Here is a 21,888-nt window from a genome sequence, read left to right on the forward strand (position 1 = left end):
AACATGTTTTTAGAGCAGAATTTTATAAAATTGAAATCAGTAGGCGAATACCAGTGATTTTAATTTATTTTTCTTTGGCGGAATCCAAACACTTATCAATTGTGGGGAAACGCAGCAAGCGGAGGACACACTAAGCTTCCTTTGATTCATATATTTCATATTTTGATTCTGTGTATCTTGAAACTGAGGGAGTCAAAATTTTTCAATCATTCTTCGATTCCTGGCAACGGCCTTCCCGCAGTGGATACACCGGTTCCCGTCAGATCACCGAAGTTAAGCACTGTTGGGCGTGGCCGGCATTTGGATGGTTGACCATACGGGCCGCCACGCACTGTTGCCATTTTTCGGTGCACTCAGCCTCGTGATGCCAATTGAGGAGCTACTCGACCGAATAGTAGCCGTTCCGGTCAAAGAACACCATGATAACGACCAGGAGAGCGGTGTACTGATCACGTGCTCCTCCTATCCCCATTCTCATCTGAGGATGACACGGCGATCGGATGGGCCCGATGGGCCTCTTGCGGCCTGAAGACGGCTTTTTTCTTCGATTCGTAATTTTACTGCAGGAAATAATTGGAATAAAATTTCGAAAATCGTTTATTTCAGAAGCCGGTAATTTTGAGCGGTTTTAACAGTCAGGTTAAACTGATATTGAGAAAAACTGATAGAACAGGATACCGGTTGTTTCAGCGATAACCACCAGCCCTATTTTGCACTCTATTCCCTGCTTACTATTAGATAAGAGTTTCTGCAAGACTTTTCCATTTCTCTCATAAATCTCCGCTAGTACACTCCTGGAAATTGAAATAAGAACACCGTGAATTCATTGACCCAGGAAGGGGAAACTTTATTGACACATTCCTGGGGTCAGATACATCACATGATCACACTGACAGAACCACAGGCACATAGACACAGGCAACAGAGCATGCACAATGTCGGCACTGGTACACTGTGTATCCACCTTTCGCAGCAATGCAGGCTGCTATTCTCCCATGGAGACGATCGTAGAGATGCTGGATGTAGTCCTGTGGAACGGCTTGCCATGCCATTTCCACCTGGCGCCTCAGTTGGACCAGCGTTCGTGCTGGACGTGCAGACCGCGTGAGACGACGCTTCATCCAGTCCCAAACATGCTCAATGGGGGACAGATCCGGAGATCTTGCTGGCCAGGGTAGTTGACTTACACCTTCTAGAGCACGTTGGGTGGCACGGGATACATGCGGACGTGCATTGTCCTGTTGGAACAGCAAGTTCCCTTGCCGGTCTAGGAATGGTAGAACGATGGGTTCGATGACGGTTTGGATGTACCGTGCACTATTCAGTGTCCCCTCGACGATCACCAGTGGTGTACGGCCAGTGTAGGAGATCGCTCCCCACACCATGATGCCGGGTGTTGGCCCTGTGTGCCTCGGTCGTATGCAGTCCTGATTGTGGCGCTCACCTGCACGGCGCCAAACACGCATACGACCATCATTGGCACCAAGGCAGAAGCGACTCTCATCGCTGAAGACGACACGTCTCCATTCGTCCCTCCATTCACGCCTGTCGCGACACCACTGGAGGCGGGCTGCACGATGTTGGGACGTGAGCGGAAGACGGCCTAACGGTGTGCGGGACCGTAGCCCAGCTTCATGGAGACGGTTGCGAATGGTCCTCGCCGATACCCCAGGAGCAACAGTGTCCCTAATTTGCTGGGAAGTGGCGGTGCGGTCCCCTACGGCACTGCGTAGGATCCTACGGTCTTGGCGTGCATCCGTGCGTCGCTGCGGTCCGGTCCCAGGTCGACGGGCACGTGCACCTTCCGCCGACCACTGGCGACAACATCGATGTACTGTGGAGAGCTCACGCCCCACGTGTTGAGCAATTCGGCGGTACGTCCACCCGGCCTCCGGCATGCCCACTATACGCCCTCGCTCAAAGTCCGTCAACTGCACATACGGTTCACGTCCACGCTGTCGCGGCATGCTACCAGTGTTAAAGACTGCGATGGAGCTCCGTATGCCACGGCAAACTGGCTGACACTGACGGCGGCGGTGCACAAATGCTGCGCAGCTAGCGCCATTCGACGGCCAACACCGCGGTTCCTGGTGTGTCCACTGTGCCGTGCGTGTGATCATTGCTTGTACAGCCCTCTCGCAATGTCCGGAGCAAGTATGGTGGGTCTGACACACCGGTGTCAATGTGTTCTTTTTTCCATTTCCAGGAGTGTAGTTGGGCGTGGCTGACTGTATCTTCGTGAGAACGCTGTCACCTGGCAGGTAGTAGCGTCAGTCATCATGACAACACCACAACATGCAGTGCCTGGTAGGGCAACAGCGTCGGGCATCACGGCATCCAGGAACTCCACAATGCTGTGCGGGAAGGCGAGAGGGGCCACGGCAAAGTGTGAGCACTGCCGGAGCCTCTCAGAGATCCAATGGGAGGACCGTGCCAGCAGGCAGACGTCAGGATTCTCCCACCGGACCTAACTGAGAACAGAAGACGTCATATGGATTGTAAAATTACTGAATAAACACGTCTTCTGTCCGGAAACCTACCGCAGCCATCATTGACATGCTAGAGGCACCAGACAGATGCGCTGGCACTACCCTCCGTAAAAATGAAACTGTCTCCCCAGGTCGCCACTGCAGTCTCTCATTTTGGGTACTGCAGAACTGTGATTCATCGATGAAATAAATGCGACTGTATTCGTCAGCAGTCTATGATCCTCAGTCATGACACCTCTCCAGTCACGGCCTTTTGTATGGTAGTGTTAACGACAGCCTACGCATCGAACGCAAATTTTTTAGTTCGACTGCCGCTAGCCTCAGACCAGCGTGTGGGATTGCAGAGAATTCTGCAGTGAGTCTACCACTTCTTCTCGGGTGACAAGCACAGGTATGAAGGGGCTACGATGCTCTCGGTGCTTAATACCGCGATCCTACCTTGTGGCAGTCAGACATGATCGAGTGGAACATTGATAATGCGTACGCCAGCCCTCACCTTCCCATGCTGTCCAATATTGGGCCGGTGTCACATACCAATGTCCCACAAATCTATATTTTGCACGATTCTTGCAGCTGGCTAAATGGAGACCCAGAATGGTGCCCCTTTCATACTTTGTCAGGTGTTAATAACGGTATCTCACACGAGACGTTCCTCCACTAGCACACTCAACATGTAATGCTGTTCACGATACTTATACAGGGTAGTCCATTGATAGTGACCGGGCCAAATATCTCACGAAATAAGCATCAAACGAAAAAACTACAAAGAACGAATTCGTCTAGCTTGAAGGGGGAAACCAGATGGCGCTATGGTTGGCCCGCTAGATGGCGATGCCATAGGTCAAACGTGTATCAACAGCGTTTTTTAAAATAGTAACCCCCTTTTTTATTACATATTCGTGTAGTACGTAAATAAATATGAATGTTTTAGTTGGATCACTTTTTTCGATATGTGATAGATGGCGCTGTAATAGTCACAAACGTATACGTACGTGGTATCACGTAACATTCCGCCAGTGCGGATGGTATTTGCTTCGTGCTACATTACCCGTGTTAAAATGGACTATTTACCAATTGCGGAAAAGGTCGATATCGTGTTGATGTATGGCTATTGTGATCAAAATGCCCAACGGGCGTGTGCTGTTATGCTTCTCGGTATCCTGGACGACATCATCCAAGTGTCCGGACCGTTCGCCGGATAGTTACGTTAAGGAAACAGGAAGTGATCAGCCACATGTGAAACGTCAGCCACGACCTATAACAAATGATGATGTCCAAGTAGGTGTTTTAGCTGCTTTTGCGGCTAATCCGCACCTCAGTAGCAGACAAACTGCGCCAGAATCGGGAATCTCAAAAACGTCGTTGTTGAAAATGCTACATCAACATCGATTGCACCCGTACCATATTTCTATGCACCAGTAATTACATGGGGACTATTTTGAACGGCGTGTACAGTTCTGCCGCTGGGCACAAGAGAAATTACGGGATGATGACACATTTTTTGCACGCGTTCTATTTAGCGACGAAGCGTCATTCACCAACAGCGGTAACGTAAACCGGCATAGTATGCACTACAGGGCAACGGAAAATCCATAATGGCTGCGACAAGTGAAACATCAGCGACCTTGGCGGGTTAATGTATGGTGGGCATTATGGGAGGAAGGATAATAAGCCCACATTTTATCGATGACGGTCTAAATGGTTGAGTGGATAGTGATTTCCTACGTAATGTTCTACCGATGTTACTACAAGATGTTTCAACGCATGACATAATGGCGATGCACTTCCAACATGATGCATGTCCGGCACATAGCTCGCGTGCGGTTGAAGAGGTACTGAATAGCATATTTCATGACAGGTGGATTAGTCGTCGAAGCACCATACCATGGCCCGAACGTTCACCGGATCTGACGTCCCCGGATTCCATTCTGTGGGGAAAGTTGAAGGATATTTGCTATCGTGATCCACCGACAACGCCTGAAAACATGTCAGCGCATTGTGAATGCATGTGCGAACATTACGGGAGTTGAACTACTCGCTGTTGAGAGGAATGTCGTTACAATTATTGCCAAATGCATTGCGGTTGACGGACATAATTTTCAACATTTATTGCATTAATGTGGTATTGACAGGTAATCACGCTGTAACAGCATGCGTTCTCAGGAATGATAAGTTAACAAAGCTACATGTATCACATTGGAACCACCGAAATAAAATGTGCAAACGTACCTACGTTCTGTATTTTAATTTAAAAAACCTACCTGTTACCAACTATTCGTCTAAAATTGTGAGCGATATGTTTCTGACTATTACAGCGCCATCTATCACAAAGCGAAAAATGTGGTCCAACTAAAACATTCATATTTCTTTACGTACTACACGAATATGTCATAAAAATGGGGGTTCCTATTTTGAAAAAACGCAGTTGATATCCCTTTGATCTACTGCATCGCCATGTAGCGGGCCAACCATACCGCCATCTGGTTTTCCCCTTCAAGCTAGACAAGTTTCGTTCTTTGTAGTTTTTTCGCTTGACGCTTATTTCGTTAGGGATTTGGCCCCAGTCACGATCAATGGACCACCCTGTATACATATCCTACTAGACCATATAACTACCGTCAATACGAGAAACGCTATTGCATTCTATTGGGTGTTCTACCTTACATAGAGTATTACAACTCCAATCATCTACGCGCACGCCGATGGTTTGCATTTGTACGAAGTTACACTGACATTCTACCATACCTTCAAGTGCTTCACTTAGTTTATTAGGCACTGTGTATTTCTGATCAACTTCAAAGTATACCTTATATACTGTTTACATGAAATTAAATTAAGAATACATGAAATATTTAATAACACTTCTTGTATCTAATGCGTCCTAGCAACAGCCGACTCAGATGAGTTACATTCGTAGCAAAGACCGCTACATTCCTCCAATTAATCGCATATTACATCACTATTTCCAGTCAAGCACAAGATTCTAATCTACATTGTAATGGTATCTGTAATAATATCAAACATAGCTCAAATTCTTATGTGTCCATTTCTTAATACCATTTACAGATGCAATGGTAAATTACATTTTTTTAGCTCTATCGTCATGTCAGAAATCTTCTTCATCATGTGCTACACACATGACTGTCATATCGTGATGTCAGCGTAAGAAACAAGGAAAAAGTAAGAGCATCCATCTATGAGCAGTCTGCTCTAAACTTTTCCTATGCGCTGCTTTCTCAGTGTGATGCTACATAATCGGCTCCGGGTGCGTGATAACTTTTCACCGCCGCAGTCCGTTCCACGCCGTCCTGGTAACGGTAGAAGCCCTCTGTGGTACTGCTATCTGCTTCTTCTTCAATTGGAGTTTGGTGTGGTGCCTCGTGGCAAAGATGGGAAGCTACGGAGGAGGGGGTATCTGGCTGGAAGAGCATGGAAGTAAACAGCCGCCTCGATAGAGCGACCACAATCATCGTTGGGCCCGAGGTACGAGTGGTAAAGTGCAGGTCTAGAAAGTTAAAGGTCACAGCATCACATCCGAAAAGGACCACAAGTTTTACAGTCTTCCTTTCGACCTAGCACACACCAGTCGTTGGTGCGCCGGAGACGACACGATGTAGATTTTCACATTCAAATGGACGTCCCGTTTGCCCATTTGGATAACTGGTGTAGGCTAGAGACACACGTCACCGATGTGACGTCCAGTTGAAAGAGTTTCACCAGGTCATCAATTCATAAGAAATTATTATAACTAGAATATTTCTCCTTTCTCTATAAACATTTTAAATTTAAGCCCTCCATTGTGTTTTTCTGTCTGCATGTGAAAGTGAGTCTCAGGAACTACTGTATGAATTTTGCCAATAGATTTACTTAAGATCTAATTTTATGGGTCTAATTTATTAGCACTATGACGGCCAAGCTGCTCATCCAGTAGTCAACGCATACGAAGGAAGGGCGGGTCGGTAGTTCAAATAAGCCGAACAATTTGTTGCGACGTTCGCAGTTGTCTGAGAAAGTGCTTCGCATAGTTTTCGAGCTTTTGTCAGAACTGGTCTAAATATATGCAGCGCCGATGGTCGACATTCAGAGGGTGCGGCGACATTTTTGCTTCGCACTCTGCAAGTAATCACCTCAATTAGTGAGGTGAGCAGCTGCAGGGTCAGGGTAAAGGCTTCCGGCGAGAAGCGAGACGTGTGCAGAACGACGGATGTACGAGGTGCATTCAAGTTCTAAGGCCTCCGATTTTTTTTTCTAATTAACTACTCACCCGAAATCGATGAAACTGGCGTTAAATCTCGACGCAATTGCCCTGCAGACGTACACATTTTTCACAACGCTGACGCCATGATTCCTTGGCAGCGGCGAAGGCTTCTTTAGGAGTCTGTTTTGACCACTGGAAAATCGCTGAGGCAATAGCAGCACGGCTGGTGAATGTGCGGCCACGGAGAGTGTCTCTCACTGTAGGAAAAAGCCAGAGGTCACTAGGAGCCAGGTCAGGTGAGTAGGGAGCATGAGGAATCCCTTCAAAGTTGTTATCACGAAGAAACTGTTGCGTAACGTTAGCTCGATGTGCGGGTGCGACGTCTTGGTGAAACAGCACACGCGCAGCCCTTCCCGGACGTTTTTGTTGCAGTGCAGGAAGGAATTTGTTCTTCAAAACATTTTCGTAGGATGCATCTGTTACAGTAGTGCCCTTTGGAGCGCATTGGGTAAGGATTACGCCCTCGCTGTCCCAGAACATGGACACCATAATTTTTTCAGCACTGGCGGTTACCCGACATTTTTTTGGTGGCTGTGAATCTGTGTGGTTCCATTGAGCTGACTGGCGCGTTGTTTCTGGATTGAAAAATGGCATCCACGTCTCATCCATTGTCACAACCGACGAAAAGAAAGTCCCATTCATGCTGTAGTTGTGCATCAACATTGCTTGGCAACATGCCACACGGGCAGCCATGTGGTCATCCGTCAGCATTCGTGGCACCCACCTGGATGACACTTTTCGCATTTTCAGGTCGTCATGCAGGATCGTGTGCACAGAACCCACAGAAATGCCAACTTTGGAGGCGATCTGTTCAACAGTCATTCGCCGATCCCCCAAAATAATTCTCTCCACTTTCTCGATCATGCCGTCAGACCGGCTTGTGCGACCCCGAGGTTGTTTCGGTTTGTTGTCACACGATGTTCTGGCTTCGTTAAACTGTCGAACCCACGAACGCACTTTCGACACATCCATAACTGCAACACCACATGTCTCCTTCAACTGTCGATGAATTTCAATTGGTTTCACGCCACGCAAATTCAGAAAACGAATGATTGCACGCTGTTCAAGTAAGGAAAACGCCGCCATTTTAAGTATTTAAAACAGTTCTCATTCTCGCCGCTGGCGGAAAAAATTCCATCTGCCGTACGGTGCTGCCATCTCTGGGACGTATTGACAATGAACGCGGCCTCATTTTAAAACAATGCGCATGTTTCTATCTCTTTCCAGTCCTGAGAAAAAAAATCGGAGGCCTTAGAACTTGAATGCACCTCGTAGCGCGCCAGCAAAGATGCAGTGTAAATGTAGCGAGGCTTCCAGCGAGCACTGAGATGCAGCTGGGCTGCAACACAAACGGACCATTAAGAGCGGTACGAGCTCAATGCGAACTTACATGAATGCGTGGTGTCTCTTCTTTGTCGTGCCAGAAAGAACAGTGGGAACTAAAATTAGCGAGCAGGGAGTACATGGAAGGTGACTGCGGATAAATAGTTGCCCTGGATAGGAATGTGGGACGGCCGAAGACCGTGCCGAGACAGTCCGCGCATTTACGATAAACGCTGTGTCTGGGTGGCGCAGTGGTTAACTTAAGAGCGTAGTAACCAGGAGACCTCAGGTTCGCAACCCTATCAGGCACACATTTTCGTTCGTCGCCGCTCATTCCGCATAAGGTCCCGATGCAGCTGCAATCATCAGTTCCTTCCCTTTCCTTTCTGCCTCCTCCAGGTTTAGTTTAAAATTAATGGGAACTCGTAGGCTCGCTGCGCATATGTCTATCGCCAGCCCTTGCCCCATTCCACCTCGGGGCTGTGAGAATGTGACTTAGCAGCGCCGGGTTAAGTGACCGAGGTGATTGGCCCTAGTATTAATGTTGAGATGTTTGCCATCTATCGAAATTTTTAATAAAATATATAGCATGTTACATGCACGAAAATCATGCTGTAAAGCCGCTGTTATAAATATCGCTGTTGGTCATGGCCCTGAATGTGCTGGACAGGTTCCAGAGGTTCTGCCCACCCCGATGAGAGCCGATAGCCCAGTGGTGCTGGCAGCTTCCGGTATTGATGGGCCACCTGCTGAGGGAGAATATCCCATACATACGTAATCGCTCGCGTGTCGGACGAATTGTCATGCGGGGAAGAAGCGGTATGTTGTGTGATGTTTAGTAATTTTTGTTATACCGTGTTGGAGGCGACGAGAAACTGATCTGTTCCACTACTGAAACAGGATTACTTGAAGGAACGCTGTAAATCGGAACTACTCGTATACTCCTCTCACAACAATTTCTGCAGGAAACAGCATATCATAGTACATGATAATGTCACTTTGTTATGAACTGAACTGCTTGCCATTACGTTTTCAACAAGAGGTAGACGAGTAAATGACTTTAAGTGGCAGTACACTGCAGCACGAAGAATACTTGATTAAATTAGTAAATGATTTGGGGATTTACGTCGTGCTGCCTTTCATAGCAGTAACAATGGGTCTAGTTCAGCAGGACACCGTGTCAAAGTGAGCTTCCCGGCTGCAGTGACCGAGCGGTTCTAGGTGCTTCAGGCCTGAACCGCGCTACTTCTATGGTCGCAGGTTCGAATCCTGCCTCGGGCATGGATCTGTGTGATGTCCCTAGGTTAGTTAGGTTTAAGTAGTTCGAAGAATAGGTGACTGATGACCTCGGATGTTAAGTCCCATAGTGCTTAGAGCCGTCAAAGTGAGCTTTGAACGCAGGTATGGTTACATTATTTAATTCGGCTTCAGATCTGTGTCAGAACTAATCAATCGTAGTGGCTAGTGTATGGTGTCGTGCCCGCCACCTGATGTTTCGAGTGAGTGCATGCTTCCCAGGGTAAGAGTCGAAATTCCTCTCTATGACGAAATAGGAATGGGTAGCAGTGGCAGCTCGCGGAGTTGCGTTTACCTGTTCAAACGGATAGTAGGGCACAGTTAGCGGCCTTAACACGCAAGGAATATACAGGAAGTTTGAAACTCGACAGCAATAATGCAGGAATAGATCCCCCACATAACAAGAAGAAAAAAGGAAAAGTCAGCATGAGTCGGGAAATGTATCACAACACATTTATTCGACCTTGAGTTCCCACAAACTGCACTGTACGTCCGTAACGCCAGTACGTTCTGGTTACGCATAAGAGGAAGTATGCAAACTGACCTCCTCTCGTCGGATGCAGGCTTCCGTTCATGTTGTTGTTGTTGTTGTTGTGGTCTTCAGTCCTGAGACTGGTTTGATGCAGCTCTCCATGCTACTCTATCCTGTGCAAGCTTCTTCATCTCCCAGTACCTACTGCAACCTACATCCTTCTGAATCTGCTTAGTGTATTCATCTCTTGGTCTCCCTCTACGATTTTTACCATCCACGCTGCCCTCCAATACTAAATTGGTGATCCCTTGATGCCTCAGAACATGTCCTACCAACGGATCCCTTCTTCTGGTCAAGTTGTGCCACAAACTTCTCTTCTCCCCAATCCTATTCAATACTTCCTCATTAGTTATTTGATCTACCCATCTAATCTTCAGCATTCTTCTGTAGCACCACATTTCGAAAGCTTCTATTCTCTTCTTGTCCAAACTATTTATCGTCCATGTTTCACTTCCATACATGGCTACACTCCATACAAATACTTTCAGAAACGACTTCCTAACACTTAAATCTATACTCGATGTTAACAAATTCCTCTTCTTCAGAAACGCTTTCCTTGGCATTGAATTTAGCAAGCAATCTGAAATGCCTGATGTAGTTAGTGCTGGCTGAGAGGCTGCCACAAAGCGTGCTTCGAGAGTAGGTTCATGCGTAACACAGCAGTGGAATATACGAAAGGCTTTATGTGTCCTCACAGGTGGAAGTCCAGGGAGCATAAGTAATAGAATGTAATGGCAAAGCAATCGGTATACCTCTTCCTGTCCAGCGCTCAGGAAAAAGGTACATTCAGGTGCCTTCGAACAGTCAGGGAGAAATGTGCGGGAACATTGCTGTGGATGAAATGCAGTAGTCGACGGAATGCAAGAGATATGTCTTAGTAATCAGGAAAATCAGTACGCAAGAAATCTTTGGAGTTCTCTCCAATAAGTCCCCTTGGAAGGACAACAAGTAATCAGCCAACAATGACTGCCCATATGTTAACTGAGAAACTCTGGTGAGGCGATTGGACAGTTTCATGAGTATTTGCGTTCCCCCACACGTGTTGTTCATGCAGATTCTGGATTTCTCTCATTGAGAATGTAGCTTCATCTGCGAATAAAACAAAAGCTGCAAAGTTGGCATCATAACAGATTGCTGAAGGAACCACTGGCAGAAAGTTACTCTTGGAGGATAATCGGCAGGAGACAAGGCTTGTACGCGCTGCAGACCATACAGACACAGTATGTTTTCATGTTAACGTCTCCAGTTCGTCACGTGTGGCACATTACTCTGCATGTCTAACGGCTTTTTGCTGATTCCATGATGTTACTCCACAGAGTTGAGTATATCTTCCGCGTCCTCTGGTGTTGTACGTCTTGGTCAACCCCCACTTGGTGGACGCGTGAAACTCCCATATTCACCAAGGCGGGCATGAATTCCTTCAGTGTCTTTCGGTCCGGTAATTTGCGCTAGGTCTAGCGTTACTGGTACAAGCGACGTTCTTCCTATGCTTTATCTTCCGCCGTACTGTACATTCACTGTGGGGTGCCGAGCGCTTGGTTTGTGTACATTTCCAGACCACAGACTAGGGCACCGGAAATTACAAACCACCCCATACACACCTTTGCCAATGGTTAAGCAAACATTTAATCTTACCAGTACTTAGGTGTCACTTCAGAGCAGATTCCATCTGCACGGATAATCCGACAGCCACTATCTCTGTACTTCATTCGCGCGTGATGAAGGATATTCAGGACAATATCATAATTATTCACTATCTGTTTACATGTGTAACACTCGTAACAGCCGTCATACATTTTCCAACGGCAAACAGCACAGTAATATGCTCCAGTTAGTCGATAGCTATGAATGCCTGGGTCGAAGTTGACATAGCATTTTATCTTCTTCTTGGTATATGAGGAATCCACTCCCGAACTTTTTCCGGCGAGTTTTGAAACGTTCTATAAGGACTGCTGTTCAAATCTGCGAATTTGTGATACACAGACGATCGTGTTACGTACCTAATGGCAGCCCATTACGAAGGTTAGGAATACAGTTCGCAAAGTTTTTTCTCATCATCCACTACACACACGCAGATGCGTTTTTTGAGACGCTTTACGCAGAACAAGCAACCGCTAGAAAAGGCTACGTGATGCTATTCCTGCATCTCAGTGCTGTCGTGGGGCGCCGCACTATTGGCGATTCTGATGCCGAATCAAACAATGGTGGCCGTGCTGACATTCCGTGGTACTCCACACATCATGGCACTGGCGGCTGGGGACGCACGTCTTGCTGTAGACAAGCCCATTTTCAGACAAAGTATGTGCTCCGAGTGTACGATAGTGCAGTCCGAAGCGTGCAGTACGCCGCTCCTCTCGAGCGCTGGTTGCGTGGGACACTATGGTCCTATGGCGTGCTGACAAGTGTCCTTTTTAAACCATCGATTTCGCATTCGCATTACATTCATGCGGTCCCGATCAAAGCGGGCAGAAATACCACGTAACAGTAAATAGCTGTCACGTTACGTTAGCCGCTATCAGATTCCGACATATTCTGATACACGTTTCTCTGTCTTACATGTAACGAAACAAAAACTATTCGAATTTCTTTTTGTTTACATACAGAATAGGGAATGTACGTGGTATCTCTCCAACCTACGATATGTGATCGTGATGAAATGCCCATCATCCACATACTCAAGCACATGGTCCTTGCATATAGACTTTTGTTGTACTGCATCCCTCGGTGCTGCAGTGTTACTGGCCGACCCTCTCTGCCTGCCTATCTGACGTATGCCTTTGCAGAGTAATTACGAACGACAAAGACCTTGAGATTTTGGCAGAAACGTACCTAGTAGCAATTTTGTTTTCTTTCCATCAGTATTGTGAGTGATTGAATGCGACCTGTCAGAATTCCTCTCCTTCGCCAATCTCTTCATCTTAGAGAAACCATTTAGAAATATTCCAATTTTTTGCCCTCACGTATAAAATCTACCCTCTACATTTTCGTCTTGTAGCATTGAAATTAATTCCTTGTATCTTAACGTGTCCTAACGGTCTGCACCTTCTTATTGTCAATATTTCCACATGTTTCTGTTCGTGATTCTTATATTACTCTTCGCGATTCTTATATTATCAGTTCAGTCAGTTGTCATTATCTTTTTATTGAACTACACTTCGAACTCTTAGAATCTTCTTTTCCGGTTTCCCAACAGTCCATGGTTCACTCTACACTTACATTGTCAGATAATTCTCCCTCAGATTTATACCAATGTTTGATGCTGGTAAACTATTCTTGCTAGGAATGCCCTATTTTCCTACGCCAATCTGCTTTTTGTGTCCTGTCTCGACCTGATTTATTGGTCAAAAGGTAGCAAAATTCCCTCGTTTGGTTTACTTCGTAGTCCTCAATTCTAAGTTTATCACTAGTCTCTTTGCTTCAACTTATTACTTTAGTATGTCTTCATTTTACCGTAAATTCTCATTCTGTGTACGTTAGACTGTTCGTTTCATTCATTAGATCCTCTAATTATTCTTCCCTTTCAGTGAGGAGAACAACTGCATCAGTGAATCACATCAGAAATATCAGTTCACCCTGAAGTTTAATCCCACTGCTGAAACTTTCTCTCATTCCCGCCATTGTTTCCTCGATTTACAGATTCAGTATTAGAGGCGAAAGACTATATCCCGATCTAACACCATTTTCAATCAAAGTTGTTCGTTCTTATTCTTCCATTCTTCTTTAGCAGAGTATGAGTGTAATATAAGGTGCCCGCTCTCTTTATAAATCCCAGATAGAATGCAACCAGTCTGAGAACTTTTTTGTAAACTACAACCTGAAATCTGCAATTGCTGTAAATCTACAACACGTAATTGAATTTGGTTGGGCCATTAGGCAGAATTGCTTGAAGTTATCTGTCTTGTTCCATATCGATCACTTTTTTGTATTTACTTTATCAGGTTTACTAGCTGACTACCCGACATTGTCCTTTGTATGTATTCATTCCAAGCTTCTATTAGCTCATCTTCTCCATCCCCTCTCTCAGTTCACCTCCTCCAACCCTACTCTCTGTCCATCTCCTCCTGCCTGTCCCTGTTGCCATCTCCTCCTACACCTCTCTCTGTCCACCTGTTGTTCCTTCCCTCACTGTCTATCTCCTCCTCTACCTATAATTCCTCCCGTTCTCTTTTCCCTACTGCCTCTCTCTCCTCTTTCTACCCGCCTGTTTCTCCCCCTCTCCCTGTCAATCTCATCCTTCCCCTTTTACTATGTACCTCCTCCTCCCTCCTATGTACATCTCCCACTGTTTCCTTTCTCTGACGTCTTCTCATCTCACCTCTCACTGTGTCCCAACTCGTCTTTCCTTCCTCTGTCCATCTCCTCTCCTCGCCTCTTTCTTTTCATTTCTCCCTCCCCTACTCTATGATCATCTCCTTTTCCTCATTCTCTCTCCACATTATCACAGTAGCAGGCTGTTGGTTCCCACCCCCAAAATATTTAATTTCAGACTGTAACTACTGTGCGCTCTTTATGTGAAATCATTCCAGATTAACTCTTCACTCTTGTCTTTACCGGAGAGTACACAGGACTATTTCACATATATTTAACATATTTGAGCATATATTTCACCGGTATCTCTAGCGAATTTCCCACTGCAGTTTCATTTTCAAGCAACTCACTGTTTGTGACGTCGGGTATTCTGAACTACGTGTCAAAAATGATAATTTTCTGGGTACATTCAACGGCGTCTGTAGATATTGTGTGGGATATGTGTTGCGAATACAGTTAGTGATAAATGACCGTCCGTGATGTGGAAGTTCTCATGCATCGCAGTGTCTACGACGTCACATCTCCTGAACTATGGGCAGCACAATGATATACTTTTGGTAGTGCATTCAATGGTATATGTAAACACTGTATACGAAATGTGTCGTGAATAAATTTAGTAGCTAAGAAGTAATAAAGCTTCATCTTCATGCGCCTGGTTTACCTGGGCCCGTCCACTGATGGAACAGTGCAGGTAACTACCGTGACCACTCACTAGCCCGCCAGTTCTAGCGATTCTATGAAGCCTTCGGTATACACTTGTGTTTACATTTTCGATTTGGACTACCCTGCACTGCTTTGCGATGACTTTTCCTATGGTATGGACTTGGCTTCTTGTTAACCGTTCAGGTCTCTGTCATCGACCCCAGGACCTGCAGACTCCTTGCACCGGTCTACACGCCATCATCTGAGCGAGTGATCATAAACGGAGTTCTAACGAAGCAAACTTAGTAACAAGACAGCAGAAGTGCAAACGACTGTCCCGCCGACTGATGAAGGTGATCTATAACCGTCTTCTCTACTGTCCCAAATGCAAGTGGGCACAAAACTCAGTTACACTGTGTTTACAAGTGCAGTTCAAGCATGCGAGTCTCTGCTGTAGTAGCCATCAGATAATAATATCATAAACCTATTCATATTTTCTCAGTAAATACGACAGTTGGGAAAGTAGGTATGGATTTCTTTGACTGCGAATATCTGCAAGCAGTGAAGTGATGTGGTTGAATGCTGAAAGGTAGCTGAAGGGTAATCTTAAGACCTGCCTTCAAACGTTAATGAAAGATTACAACTGACTGTAAGTGTGAAGAGTAAGAACAGTTACAGATGAAAGAAATATTAGAAACATTTTAACAATAGTAACACACAAACCACATGTCACTACAAGAAAGCTTGAACGTGCGAGTGGGGTTCGGCAATGGAAATGTACTTCGATTACTACATTCCATACCATTTCACCCTTCTCACGTTTCGTTCCAACGGTTTCACGGCTATGAATTTCAAAATGTGTCATATTTCTCCGAATGGTGTCCAGAAAAACTGAATAGTGATGTGACGATTCTATGCCACATTTTATTTGGGTGTGAAACCGTTTACAAACCAAGGGCAAATGAACTTTCGAATGCACACTACTGATCAGCTCTAAACACAGGTTGGCTGAGAAAACTGGAGTAAGTCCTTCGTCTGGTAACATACGATGCTGTCTTTTCAAAAACTGCATAGTGTGTTCCTGTTTTACTGATGGGTGTCTCTAAACAGGGACACATTTTTAAAGACTATCCATATGGTACCAACATGAAGGCCCCCTTGAATAATTATTCCCCTTCTTGGCAGAACATTTCGCGATCGCAGAATCTGTCGCTCAGGAATCAGAAAGACACACCCTCTCACTCGACGTAACAGCTCTCGATATTTGTTGTTGGAGACAACTAAAGGAAGAGGTCTGCAAGGAAATACCAATGACACGCGAAGACATGAAATTTCGTGTGACACATTCCTATGCTGCAGTATGTCCCGATGAGATTCAGTATGTTTTTTTTCTGTTCGTTCCATGAATTATCATGTTCAAAATTTAGGGCACCTCATATAAAAGTCATAAAAACAACCCCACTAGAGCCGTGCCTAAGTTATTTGTTTGCCTTACATCTGGCAAGGCATAGAAGACATTTGTGGGAACTTTTCTAGTATCAGTGAGCCAGTGGTTCGACGCATTGTTATCTTGTTTATATCTATGATTTATGAACATACTAGCGGTTCAGTTCAAATGACGACATTAATTGTGCAGGGATGCCCATAAATCCTCAAAAGTACGAGAGTGTGGAAACTTTCCTGAACAGCACGATGCAAGGCATCCCAGATATGGTCATTAATGTTCATATCTGGGGAATTTCGAGGTCAGCGTAAGTGTTTAACCTCAGAAGAGTGTTCCTGGAGCCACTATGTACAATTCTGGACGCGTGGGGTGTCGCATTTTCCTGCTGGAGTTGACCAAGTCCGTCGGAATGTACAATGGGCATGAATGGATGCAGGTGATCAGACACGATGGTAACGTACGTGTCAGCTGTCACAGTCGAATCTACACGTATCTGGTGTCCCATATCGTTCCAGCTGTACACGTCCCACACAAGTACAGGGCCTCCATCAGCTTGAACAGTCCGCTGCTGACATGCAGGGTCCAAGGATTCTTGAGGTTGTCTCCATACCCGTACACGTCCATTCGCTCATACAATTTGACACGAGATTCGTCCGACCAGGCGACATGTTTCCAGTCATTAGCAGTACAATGTCGGTGTTGGCGGGCCAATATGAGACATAAAGCGTTGTATCGTTCAGTCATAAAGGGTAAACGAGTGGGCCTTTGGTTCCGAAAGCCCATATCGATGATGTTTCGTTGAAAGGTTCGCACACTGACACTTGTTGACGGACAAACATTGAAATCTGCAGCAATTTGCGGAATAGTAGCATTTTTATCACGTTCAACGATTTTGTTCAGTTGTCGTTGGTCCCGTTGTTGCAGGATCTTTTCCCGGCCTCAGAAATGTCTGAGATCTGATGTTTTACCAGATTCCTGATATTCACGGCACGCTCGTGAAGTGGTCATACGGGAAAATCCCCATTTCAGCGCTACCTCGCAGATGCTGTGTCCTGTCGCTCGTGAGCCGACTATAACACGTTCAAACTCACTTAAATGTTAATAACCTGCCGTCGTAGCAGCAGTAAACGACCTAACAACTGCGCCAGACACTCGGTGTCTTATATAGGCGTTTCCCAACGCAGCGCCATATTCTGCCTGTTTAACTATCTCTGTATTTGAATACGCATGCCTATACCTGTTTCTTTGGTGCTCTAATGTACCGGGTGATCAAAAAGTCAGTATAAATTTGAAAACTTAATAAAACACGGAATAATGTAGATAGAGAGGTAAAAGTTGACACACATGCCTGTAATGACATGGAGTTTTATTAGAACCGAAAAAGAAACAAAGTTCACAAAATGTCCGACAGATGGCGCTGGACAGCAAACCTGATAACGTGACGGGTGAGAGGAACGCCGATATGTTACAGAATCGCATCATCCCGAGCCTGGCTGATAAACACCTGCTGGAAAGTACGATGTGTTTGCAGGATGGTGCTCCACCCCATATTGCTAGACGCGTGAAAGATCTCTTGCGCGCGTCGTTTGGTGATGATCGTGTGCTCAGCCGTCCCTTTCGTCATGCTTGGCCTCCCAGGTCCCCAGACCTCAGTCCGTGCCATTATTGGCTGTGGGGTTACCTGAAGTTGCAAGTGTATAGCGATCGACCGACATCACTAGGGATGCTGAAAGACAACATCCGACGCCAATGGCTCACCATGAGTCCCGACATGCTTTACAGTGCTGTTCACAACATTATTCCTCGACTACAGCTATTGTTCAGGAATGATGGTGGACATATTGAGCATTTCCTGTAAAGAACATCATCTTTGCTTTGTCTTACTTTGTTGTGCTAATTATTGCTATCCTGATCACATGAAGCGCCATCTGTCGGACATTATTTGAACTTCTGTATTTTTTCGGTTCTAATGAAACTCCATATCATTTCAAGGGTGTGTGTCAATTTGTACCTCTCTATCTACACTCCTGGAAATTGAAATAAGAACACCGTGAATTCATTGTCCCAGGAAGGGGAAACTTTATTGACACATTCCTGGGGTCAGATACATCACATGATCACACTGACAGAACCACAGGCACATAGACACAGGCAACAGAGCATGCACAATGTCGGCACTAGTATAGTGTATATCCACCTTTCGCAGCAATGCAGGCTGCTATTCTCCCATGGAGACGATCGTAGAGATGCTGGATGTAGTCCTGTGGAACGGCTTGCCATGCCATTTCCACCTGGCGCCTCAGTTGGACCGGCGTTCGTGCTGGACGTGCAGACCGCGTGAGACGACGCTTCATCCAGTCCCAAACATGCTCAATGGGGGACAGATCCGGAGATCTTGCTGGCCAGGGTAGTTGACTTACACCTTCTAGAGCACGTTGGGTGGCACGGGATACATGCGGACGTGCATTGTCCTGTTGGAACAGCAAGTTCCCTTGCCGCTCTAGGAATGGTAGAACGATGGGTTCGATGACGGTTTGGATGTACCGTGCACTATTCAGTGTCCCCTCGACGATCACCAGTGGTGTACGGCCAGTGTAGGAGATCGCTCCCCACACCATGATGCCGGGTGTTGGCCCTGTGTGCCTCGGTCGTATGCAGTCCTGATTGTGGCGCTCACCTGCACGGCGCCAAACACGCGTACGACCATCATTGGCACCAAGGCAGAAGCGACTCTCATCGCTGAAGACGACACGTCTCCATTCGTCCCTCCATTCACACCTGTCGCGACACCACTGGAGGCGGGCTGCACGGTGTTGGGGCGTGAGCGGAAGACGGCCTAACTGTGTGCGGGACCGTAGCCCAGCTTCATGGAGACGGTTGTGAATGGTCCTCGCCGATACCCCAGGAGCAACAGTGTCCCCAATTTGCTCAGGAAGTGGCGGTGCGGTCCCCTACGACACTGCGTAGGATCCTACGGTCTTGGCGTGCATCCGTGCGTCGCTGCGGTCCGGTCCCAGGTCGACGGGCACGTGCACCTTCCGCCGACCACTGCGACAACATCGATGTACTGTGGAGACCTCACGCCCCACGTGTTGAGCAATTCGGCGGTACGTCCACCCGGCCTCCCGCATGCCCACTATACGCCCTCGCTCAAAGTCCGTCAACTGCACATACGGTTCACGTCCACGCTGTCGCGGCATGCTACCAGTGTTAAAGACTGCGATGGAGCTCCGTATGCCACGGCAAACTGGCTGACACTGACGGTGGCGGTGCACAAATGCTGCGCAGCTAGCGCCATTCGACGGCCAACACCACGGTTCCTGGTGTGTCCGCTGTGTCGTGCGTGTGATCATTGCTTGTACAGCCCTCTCGCAGTGTCCGGAGCAAGTATGGTGGGTCTGACACACCGGTGTCAATGTGTTCTTTTTTCCATTTCCAGGAGTGTACATTACTTCGTGATTTAATCTGTTTTCAAATTTATACTGAATTTTTGATCACCCGGTATATCGCGATTCATTGTGATTCTCCCATTAATAAAACACGTCTGTTTTCACCACTAGTGTGTTTGATTCACGCAAATCTGTTCGCCGTAATTCAGAGTAGAAGTATACAATAAGAGATCTTTATCGAGGTGATGGCGTTATACGAGCAGTCTTTCGTTCTAGGTGTTGTTGTGGGCTTCTGAAAAGCGTTAGTTCTGAACTGTATTTTTCGGCCGCTGTGTGAGGCTGCTACACGGAGCTCTTGCTGATTTGTTTGGCGATCGACCAGGAAATGCCGTCCGTGACCAGCTCCGATTAACGAGAACACCGCAGAGGCGATGCTGAGAGCTTTTCAGCGCTCGGTGGTTGTGGGAGCTGACCTGGCCGACTGCCAGGGCGCAGTGCGAGGGCTAATGCCGATGCGGCTGCCGCGCTTGCGGGGCACCCTGTGCCGGTTTATGTACCGTACTTGTCTACGACGGCAGTTCAATAAGTAATGCAACACATTTTTTTTCTAAAACAGGGGTTGTTTTACTCAGCATTGAAATACACCAGGTTATTCCCCAATCTTTTAGCTACACAACACTATTTTTCAACGTAATCTCCATTCAATGCTACGGCCTTACGCCACCTTTAAATGAGGGCCTGTATGCCTGCACGGTACCATTCCACTGGTCGATGTCGGAGCCAACGTCGTACTGCATCAATAACTTCTTCATCATCCGCGTAGTGCCTCCCACGGATTGCGTCCTTCATTGGGCCAAACATATGGAAATCCGACGGTGCGAGATCGGGGCTGTAGGGTGCATGAGGAAGAACAGTCCACTGAAGTTTTGTGAGCTCCTCTCGGGTGCGAAGACTTGTGTGAGGTCTTGCGTTGTCGTGAAGAAGGAGAAGTTCGTTCAGATTTTTGTGGCTACGAACACGCTGAAGTCGTTTCTTCAATTTCTGAAGAGTAGCACAATACACTTCAGAGTTGATCGTTTGACCATGGGGAAGGACATCGAACAGAATAACCCCTTCAGCGTCCCAGAAGACTGTAACCATGACTTTACCGGCTGAGGATATGGCTTTAAACTTTTTCTTGGTAGGGGAGTGGGTGTGGCGCCACTCCATTGATTGCCGTTTTGTTTCAGGTTCGAAGTGATGAACCCATGTTTCATCGCCAGTAACAATCTTTGACAAGAAATTGTCACCCTCAGCCACATGACGAGCAAGCAATTCCGCACAGATGGTTCTCCTTTGCTCTTTATGGTGTTCGGTTAGACAACGAGGGACCCAGCGGGAACAAACCTTTGAATATCCCAACTGGTGAACAATTGTGACAGCACTAACAACAGAGATGTCAAGTTGAGCACTGAGTTGTTTGATGGTGATCCGTCGATCATCTCGAACGAGTGTGTTCGCACGCTCCGCCATTGCAGGAGTCACAGCTGTGCACGGCCGGCCCGCACGCGGGAGATCAGACAGTCTTGCTTGACCTTGCGGCGATGATGACACACGCTTTGCCCAACGACTCACCGTGCTTTTGTCCACTGCCAGATCACCGTAGACATTCTGCAAGAGCTTATGAATATCTGAGATGCCCTGGTTTTCCGCCAAAAGAAACTCGATCACTGCCCGTTGTTTGCAACGCACATCCGTTACAGACGCCATTTTAACAGCTCCGTACAGCGCTGCCACTGGTCGGAAGTCAATGAAACTATACGAGACGAAGCGGGAATGTTTGAAAATATTCCACAAGAAATTTCCGTTTTTTTCAACCAAAATTGGGCGAGAAAAAAAATGTGTTGCATTACTTATTGAACTGCCCTCGTACAATTCTCCTTCTGTGACTTTTACGTAGAGCACTGCGTCAACTGAGCATGTCATTTTGCATACATATTAGGTGACACAAAATCGGGCATAAAAATCTTATTCATTTAAAACCGACTACTTTTCAATACAGACTCCACACTAATTTAGGCATTTGTCATAGAGGAGAGTAAGCTTTGTGATTCCATTGTCATAAAATTTTTCCGCACGAGACTTCAACTAGTTAGTCACGTCCTCCCGCAATTCTGCATCACCGTCAAAGCGCTGCGTTGCGAGACAGGTCTTCATCGTTACTAACA

At 46.5% G+C, this 21,888-nt stretch overlaps 1 pseudogene; it reads left to right on the top strand.

Annotated features, from left to right (window-relative positions):
- The first annotated feature begins 222 nt into the window (after positions 1–222).
- On the top strand, positions 223–340 carry LOC126093096 (5S ribosomal RNA; annotated as a pseudogene).
- Positions 341–21,888: the final 21,548 nt, after the last annotated feature.

This window comes from Schistocerca cancellata, chromosome 7, assembly GCF_023864275.1.
Source record: "Schistocerca cancellata isolate TAMUIC-IGC-003103 chromosome 7, iqSchCanc2.1, whole genome shotgun sequence".
Taxonomy (NCBI): domain Eukaryota; kingdom Metazoa; phylum Arthropoda; class Insecta; order Orthoptera; family Acrididae; genus Schistocerca; species Schistocerca cancellata.